The following is a 9,855-nucleotide window of genomic DNA, read 5'->3' on the forward strand; positions in this document are numbered from 1 at the left end:
ACTCTCCCCTACAGCTCCTGTTCATGGCTGTAGAAGAAGCTGGCTTGTCTGTGGTTTTGAGTTTCGAAGCAGCAGCCATAAAAATATAAGTATAACATGGCGCATAAATGTTCCCTGAATTTCACAGCTAAAATACCTCTCACTACAGGATTGAATGACACTGCCAGCGCCCACTCAAATATTACCTTACACAGCAGCCTTCTAATGAAGGTAGACAGAAAGAGAGAGAGAGAGAGAGAGAAAAATGGTGGTGATGGGGAGGCTTCTAATGAAGCGAGAGAAGTTGCTTTGGGAGACAGAGAGTATACAAGTATACAAATAAGTATACAAATATTTGTGGGGGCCGGAAGGGTTTTCATGCAATTATTGTTTGGGAAAACCTAAAGAAAATGTAACTGAAAACGAATTTATTGCAAATATGTTGCATCAATCAGCCACACAAAACCCAAGCTCAAAGCTCAAGCCCGACATGTATTTGCTTAACCTGCAACCAATTTATGAGCTATAGAAATCACATACTACATTCATAATCCGATGGAGGATCCATTCGTATCAGACAAGCCACAAGCAAAAGACAAACAAGAAAACATTGAAAACAAATGAGCGACAAATTAGAAACGAGCTGCGAAACGAGACTCAAATCTCGTAAAAGACTCATAAATGTCGCAATAACAATAAAAATTCCGGTTGCAAATAAAGTTTGAAGCGAAAGCGGAGCGGCATGCCAGAGAGCAGAGCCAGTCCGGAACCCAAAAAAGCCCGAGAGCCGAGAGCCCAGACATAGACCATGGATGGGCTCCCCCAAGCCATTGAACATGTTCATAAAATCATCGCCTGTTGCTGTTTGCTGGATGATGATGGTTAGTGGGTAGTACTCGGCAGAGTAGCTATAAAGCCGTGCACAGACAGACAGAACAACCAACTGTTGAACGTCCCGTGGATTTTACGAGCCGAGTAATGACGTCATAAAAATTAACAACTTTTAGGACTGGTTCTCTGCCCCTTTTTTTGCGGTGGGGTAAGTAATCTTTTGACAGAGTGCCAGCCACAGAGACAATTATTAGAGTGGTACAAAAAAATCATCAAGAAATCACAGAAAAAGCATCTGTAAAAAGTAATTCTAGATTCAGGATTCAATGAGCGGGCAAAAGTGTGAAATTAAATTGCAATCACAGTGGCTCACAAAAGTTCTCTGCACACAACCAACGAACAATTCCCTCTCTTTATTTGCGTGTGCCAAAAATGGGAGGAAAACGAAAATGAATGGGAGGAAAAGGATGGTAGGATGCTGCAGAATGGTGGGGGGATATATGGGGAGAATGAGGAGGATATATGGGTAGGATATAGCAGGACAACTGCAGGACGACTGCAGGTCCTGCCACACACACACACACACACACACATAGCCAAAAGAATGGCAAAATTGCGTTGGAAAATTTACCGGCATAACGAACGGATGCCAACGGATGCACACACGGAAGCTCCCTCTTTGTCTCTCTCTCTCTCTGACCATCTCTCTTTTCCTCTCTCCTTATGTGTGTGTGTGTTTGTGTGCGTATGTCCTGGGATGAAATATAATTTATTCGATCTGCGATAGCCAGGGGCCTCTGTCCGGCATGTCTCATAAAAATTGCAGTTTAATTACTCCATCGACAGTATCAATTTAGCGAAATCTTTTATTAGCGCGCCGCCAGATGGATTGCCATCCGTGTTAAAGCGTCATCTGTAGGCGGGCCAGGTAAACGGTTCTTTTGTTTTTAAACTGGGGTTAAAGGTTAAGCAACAAATGAACGGATTGAAGGGTTTGAATGGATAATGGAGTATTTGGTATTTGGTATTTGTGGAGTGCACAAAGTTTATGGAATTAAAAAGCATTTCTAACACATTTTCGTTTGATTTTATGTAATGATTTTTATTGAAATCAATCTTAAATGTCTTAAGGTTCCTTCTTTTATTTACCTTTATCTTTCTCACTAATTTCAATTTTTTAAACGATTTTTAGTACATTTTCTTCAATTTTACAATTTTAAATATGTTTTGGATCCCTTTTCTTATATTTTAAGCTTTCTTGTAGTAATCTTCATAACATTTGAAAATCTTTCTCCAACTGTTCCACAATTTCTAAAAGTAAAAGAAACTAAAAGAACAGATACGTTTATTTACTAGCACATTTTTGGCTATAATTCCTAACATTTCCTTGAAGTTCTTCCCTAAGTCGCATATTCCCCCAAATATTCCCTAGTATTGCCACAATGCCACAGCTGCGTTTTTCTGTTCAGCCATGACTGCGCCCCAAAATCCCCAATGCAAGGCTCACAAATGAAAACCAAAAACGAAAAAACGTAGCCCCAAAAAGCCCACCAAATGCTGCCACGGCTCATCCACAAGATTTATGTGTGTATCTCAAATGTGTGTGTGTGTGTGTTTTTGTGTGTGTATTTCAGAGTTCGAGTACGAATGCCTATGCAGCATCCATTTTCCAGAGCTGTGGCTCTTTTTTTTTTTTGGGTAGGACCCAGAGAACACCCAGCATCCAGGACTCCGATGCCGCTGCCGATGCCGTGGCCTCCGATTCCCTGATTCTCCAAAACAGTTTTCTCTGTGTATCTGTATCTCGTACGAGTGTGTTTTTCTGTTATTGTGTCCGCGCTTTTTAAAATTTACGTGCGGCAAATGCAACATACTTCACTTACGGAATTTGCGTTAATGTGAATTTGCAGACCACTTCAGAACCAGAACCAGAACCAGACCCACAACCAGACCCAGACCGTGCCACATGCCGCATCAGTCCCTCTGCCTGTGCCTGTGCCTCTTTGGCGGATTGCTTTCAGTCTGCATTTGCATGCTGGCCGCCGACGCATTCGCCCGCCAATCGAAAGGAGGGGGGGAGTCAAAGAGAGACGGGGGCATGCATGTGCAGGGCACAAGTGCAGCGGCCTCCAGTTTATACTACAAATGCACTATGGAGCATGGAGTAGGGAGTATGGAGTGCATGTTGCTATTGTCAGACGCGGAGCAACATTGCGACATTTGCGCGGGGATATGCGACTGGAGAGTGAATTTTTGTGACAGATTTGATTAAATTTGTAAGCAACTTATTTAATTTAAATATACAAATATATAATTTAAATATGAAATAAATTTATTTAACATATACAAATATTTAGATTAAAATATTTTCATAGTAATATTAATATTTCCAATCTCGGTGCAAATATAATGGCATATTGAAATTGCTTTGGTTACAGAACTCTTGCTTTCCTTAGCTCTTTCTCTATTGTTCCTTTCGGAAAACTTTTCCTTATATAGCATACTTCTTGGAGCTAACTAGAACATCCTTACAGGATATCAATTAGTCGTATACTTCCCCTGTCCAGCATATAGAAGTCTTCTTACTTTTGTTGTTGCAGGGATTTTTGCTTTTGATGCTTTTTTGCAGTCTTTGTTGTTGTTGCAGCAGTCGTTTTGTTGCCGTTGTTTCTGTAGTTGTTGCACAGATTGTTGTTTTTGTTGTTGTCCCTGTGTGATGCATCCACCAACGAACGTCAGCTACAAGGTACGCCGTACAATGTACATTTGTCGGTGTCTGTGCCGTCTCCCTGCCCCTCAGCCACTCCTGTCTCCTGCTGCTGCTGCAACTGCAACTGCCTCATGCATCAGTGTGTGTGAGTGTGTGTGTGTGTGCCGTACGCAAATGCAGCCCATGATTTATGATCTGAAACAATATTGAGCGCACGAAAATTTATGGAGTGCGCTCTCCTCCGCTTTTTGCACAAATAAAACAGAAATAAAAACCTTTTTTTGTCAGTTGTATTTTTCGTTTCAATATTTTTCTCACTCTCCCCTCCCTTTCTACCTCTCTCTCTCTGTCTCTCTTTCACTGTCTTTTTGTCTCTTTTTTTGTAGATGTTTTGTTGTTGTAGAAGGAGGCCCAGCCTTTACTTCATGACTCCGACAACCATTCATCCTTTGGTGTCCATTCATTTCGCTCTCGATTTATTTCATTTCCGCATCCCTGTGCATCTGCATGAGTGTGAGTGTGCGTGTGGCAGTGCATTTGTATCTGTGTGCGTGTAGGCGGCTTTTCACCCCCTCCCTGAGATGCTCACAAAATGCATTCGAGCTTAATATTTGTTCTTTATTGCTGCGATCGGACATAATATATTTGAGATTTCCAGTGCTAAATTGCATTTAATTTATTGCAGTGTAATGGAATGTTTACTTAGTTTTGAAATAAAAGAGTTTTGATGATTTTTTGAGGCATACCTAATGTTTTAGTGATTTATTTTGTGTTTTTAAAATATTTATATATTTATTTAAAAAATAAATATTGATAGGATTGAAGTGCGATTTTTATGGCTTAGGAAATCTAAAGAGTATGGAGAATCATAGAGGGATGGTATTGAAAGATACTAAAGACAACCACTCTTGTTTTTAATGAAATTTGATGTTTTTCGTGTAAGTTATGGGAAATGTTTCAAAAATATTAAGTCTTATAATTAATGGAGAAGGAAAACTTTATCTAAGGATATGAAAGCTATCCAATAGAGTGAAAATGAAGTAGAATATACAGTAGAATACTCCAAGAATTGTCATGTTTTCTCCCAAATTCCACATACAACAATTTCCATTGGACAATAAATAGTTTCTTTTGCTCTTAGATATATAAACAAAATTCTTTAAAAACCAAAATATGCCATAATTTCCATAATCAATGAGGTATGAAAAACCATTTAAAAAACATGGAGAATGAAACCTAAAAAGGGAGGGGAAAGATGCATGAAATCCCTGAAGATGGAGGAAAATGTTGAAACTGGTAGTAGGAAAGTGGTGGAGACTATTCTTTACTCCAAACAAGATATTGATGAATGTTCTTTGTGGTTTTTATCAGTAGAATGTACACCCATTCGAAAAGCAGAATGTCGAGAGCCTTTATCAGCCACTTACCTCAAGAAACCATCCTGCCACAAAGATAGAGGAGAAAGGGCAGCCTCAAACAGAAGAGAATGACAGGGGGGAATCTTAAAACCAAGAGAAATGCAGGGTGAGACTTAAACCCCAGAGAAATACACTGGAGAGTGGGAAACACAATGGAAAGACATGCAGAACTTTTGGTTTTTGGGGGAGTATTTCATTTGCAAGTGACATCTTTGGGAGAAGGGGGCGATAGATGAGCGGCCAAGGATAATTCGAACATATATCATGTTCAGTTTTTGGGCAATCGATTTGCGTTCGATTGAGGCTTATCAGAAGAGCAGGAAGAGAGCAGCAGGCGTATGGGGGCATGAGGGTGTGCATGAGACATACGACGGGTGTGTGGCATGCTCAATTGAAAGCCGTTACGCTTACGATACAGAGAGCTCGAGACTTCCTGCCAGAAAGGACATGGGATGCTACTGCATATCTATCATCAACCAGCAACCCCCAATCCAATACCAGATGGAGTATCCCGTCCAGAATCCCATACAGAAACCCACCATTTTGTTGTCCCACCATATGGCCCTGGACGGGTGTGAAGGAGATGCAGATGCATCCCGGGCGTTAGGGGGGATCTATTTCTGTTTGATTTCGGCTGACAAATGCAGGAAAAACTGGCTCTAAGCACGTGACTTTCTAAGGAATTTTCTATATATTGCACATTTAATGGGAATTTTGTAGAAGGAATGCGAAATGACTTCTGAGGAATGGCAGCTAGAAATCATTATCAAAAAAGGGGAAGTGTTTCTGCCTCAACACTTTATTTGTTCTTTCTGTCAACAAGAGCTGTTCCGGAGAGGGATACTTCAACGAATAAAATTGGGGGAAGTTGTAGATGTGCGCCCTTGAAAAAGGGCACTATATTTATTCGTTAGACTCGCTCCTCACTGGATAGTTCCCTTGTCATTCGATAGACCCTCTTTAGACGCGGATCTTAGTCAGAAATTGAGCCACAGCCGACCGAAGAGCGCGGCTGCATGACGAGCAACTAACCATAATCGAGAAAAACCTTTTAACCGGACATTTCACTTCTCAAACAACTAAATCCGGCACTTTTCTCTTTCAAAAAAGGATCCCCAACTCTTGTCTTTCCTCTCCCACCGCCAAATAAAACCATTTTCAACTCTAAAACCTTTCACACTTCTCCTACCAGAGGAACTACCAAAGAAAAAAGAAACATATGGTTTAATAAACCGATTCGTCAGTGCCTTGCCAACCAACACTTGCCGCAGAGAGTCTAAAATATCCTGCAACAGTGGCCATAAATCATAAAGATGCAGATGCATAAAGAAGAAAGATACTTATTCTGCTCTAGATACGAGTATTCTGTGCCTGAAGGAACATCACAGCAGCAGCAGAGCAGGCAGGCAGCCTTATTGCTTCACAGGAAGCAACTTCCCTGCGTGTTGCATTAGTTTTGCATATGCAAAAAAGGACCACAGCCATAAACCGACAGCAAGGACAATGCACAGCAGCAGCAACACAGCAAAAATTAAACCGAAAAATGCATTTGATATTCCGTTCCATATATGTATGTATTTTTTTTCTGCGATTGCATGTGGTGCAAATATGATTTATGATGATGCCAAAGAGAAAATGTCACACGATGACAACAGCAACAGCGAGAGCGACAGAAAGCCAAATAAAACAGCGGGCAGCAGGCCACTCAAGTATCTCACAGATACAGAGATACTGCGGCAGTTGGTGGCAATTAAAAGCGTCATAAGATCTGGCAGGATACATCGTTAAATGGATATATTAATTTGTGATTTCACTTGGCCGCTAATTTATTATTAATTGAATGTAAGAGAAGGAAGGACAGACCCCCCGCACATAAATGGAGGGGATCCAAAAACACACACACACAGCACAGACCACAAATGGCAGCAGACATATCCCCTCTCTGATGTTATGTGAGTTTTATGTTCTATTTATGTGGTGCAAACGATGCCCCATAATCGTAAAAATATCAAAACAAATCGTTAAAATCGATCTCTCAATCGTTTGGCAATCGATTTACATCCATCCCCATGCTGAACAGAAGTGGACTGGAGTGGAGTTTTTACGGCGACGAACGCGTGTCATATTGAATGTTTGTATCTCTCTCCCCACCCACACACATCTACACACACATCTATATGTATCTCTATCTCTACCATTTGTATCTCTATCTCTCTGTCTGGTGTCTGTTGTCTGGCGGGTCGTGTGTGCCCTCCAAACAAGAAGCTCATAAATTTTGTGACTTAATTAAGTTGGCATCACTTGAAAATTGTTTGAATTTTTCAGTCCGTTGTGTATCTGCTTTTACAGATAATAATTGTAAGAGGAGCCCCCACCATAATTGATTTCCAGTATTGATTTATAATTATTGAATCGACTCAAGTGCCACTACTGCTGCGTACCGCGCAGAGAGTGCCACACACAAATTGGTAATTTAATTAGCTCTGGAAATTGTGGTAGAACTCCAGTTTTTTTTTTTCCAAAAATGTAGATAGAAGTTCTTGAACTCGTTAGGGCATAGATTTCTTGAAGGAATACAAATTTGGAAACATTGAAATTTAAGTTTTTTTTCACTCTATTTAAAAAGTATTTTCTTTACGCTTAGATTCCGAGGGGCGCTGCTGCATGACTCGTGAGACGTTTAATCTTCTTTCTTATGAAGAAATAATATATGACTTAAGCCATAAATATTTATTATTTTTAATATATTTTAGGACGTTTCAAAACATTTATTTTAGCTTATAAAGTTTAGCTAATTTTGAATGAGATCATTCCCATAGAATCTTATTATCTATAAGTATCACTCATGCTATGAAGTCATCAACTTTCAATTTCAAATCAATTCCTTTAACAGCATCACCATCCAAAACTATTTACCAAATAAATAAAACACAAATCTAACGAAACAGAAACCAGAAAATCCTCTGCCCACAAAAAACCTACAAAAAAAAAATGAAAAACATGAGTTGTTTGTTTATTTACCTATGCGATGCGGTGGAGGAAAATGTCGGGGCATGTTGGGGCAGACAGGCAGCGAAATGAAGAAATATTCGCAGCATGCCCCAAGAGGAGTCTCCCAGGCGTCTCCCACTGATTCTTCTTCGAAGAGGTGCCACATGAGCGGGAGAGGCGCTCACTGGCGTTGTGTTTATCCAAACTGTGGGGACCAGAACCAGACCTCTCCATCGAGTGTTTGTTTTTATAGACTAATTTTTATGGTGCTTTCCCCCCACCCTCCTCCCACATGATTTCCCCCTCGATTTTTGTGTGTTGTTTATTTTTCTTTGGGATTGCTCAACACTTGCTGCCTGCCTGCCTGCCTGCCGTAGAGTCGGGAGGAGGTGGAGGAGCAGGCATGTTTACGATCCGAAAGAGTGGACTGGCGATGGCGAGTAGTCCATTCCGGTGCCACACATAATAACCATCATAATAAAGCATTAACTTACTCATTATCCCAATCCCAGGCACCCACAGTGGGCACTCCACTGGGCCGCCGCAGAAGAGACACACACAAAAAGGATTCGGTTGCGGTGCGGGATCATAAAGACATCATAACTCAAACGCCTGCTGTAAAGGGATACGATGGCATAGGAAAGTAAAGCCATCGTGTCGTCCTGCCCATAATTAAGTAGTTTTCTATGCAAAACTCTGTGAAAAATTAGAACAAAGTTACAGTTCTGTTACCTGTGGTGGTCCTCGCTGATCCTTTGGCTAAATTAAAATCACCCTCTGTGCGCACGGCAAGTGCCAAGACATTGTCACACATTATCCTCGGGTGGTGGGAAACTTTCGGCCCAAACAAAGCCAGAGACAAAAGGGTTGTGAATCCCCGAGAATCCTTCGAGTTGAAGACAAAGTTTTTACAGCCAGTGCAGAGTCAGCGGCAGAGGCGGATAAGTCAAAGAGAAAGGAAAAGTCAGCGGGCTGAGACGGCAAAGTCAGGGGAAAGAGAGGTAGCAGTCAGGGGCAGAAGCAGAAGCAGAGGCATGTTGTGGCAGCTGTGCTGACGCGCCCATCGGCTCAATTGCAATTACGGCCAAATTACTTTATTACATCCGTAATTGTGTGACCATCGAGCGTGCCATTTTTCGGGGGGCATTGAAATTAGTGCTAATGCCACAAGTGGTTGGAGGAAAGGTCTCTGGCACTCCAGGAGCTACTTAGCCACACTCCCAACACTAACCCCTCATTTGCCATAATTTCTAGTACTTTATGCTACACTCCTTAGACTTTTTCTTGGCCTTCCTTTCTCTATTCGCCTACTCATTTTGTTGGCCTGCAGATACGCAATGCCGACGGCTATGTTTGAGCCACAAATCCGTCGGCAATTGTCATGCAATCCAAAAGATGAATATGAAAGGTGGCTTCGAGGATTTCAGGTTCTACATAAATTTGAAAATGATTTTTACAAATTAAGTTAGTAAATCTTGAGTATTCGTTAAGTATAATTAAACTGCAAAAAAAAGTTTCAAAGTTGAGGGAACGTTACAATTTTCAAAGAACCTTAACTTTCGCCCGATATATCTTCAGATACAGACATGGTAGGCACAGGAATCAAAAAACCCATGAAAGGTCATACATTTCACTCATTACCCAATCAATTTTTTGGATATCGGCACTGCAGATGCCCAGTAAAAATTATAGAAGTGTGCAAAGTCACCAAAACACAGTTCTTTTTATTTTTCATCAACATTTTGGGGCTATATGTATTTCATTTTTAAATATGGGGATGTGATCCACTCAAACAGCACATTTTTTGGCTCGTGCAAATTACAAAAATAAAATTTTATACCATCTTTCTTGGATGTAAATCTACATTGCGAATGGAACTGGGAATCCTAAGAGCATCCTTTATAGATTCAGGTATACGATCACAGC

Source organism: Drosophila obscura, unplaced genomic scaffold, assembly GCF_018151105.1.
Source record: "Drosophila obscura isolate BZ-5 IFL unplaced genomic scaffold, ASM1815110v1 contig_4, whole genome shotgun sequence".
In the NCBI taxonomy this organism is placed as follows: Eukaryota; Metazoa; Arthropoda; class Insecta; order Diptera; family Drosophilidae; genus Drosophila; species Drosophila obscura.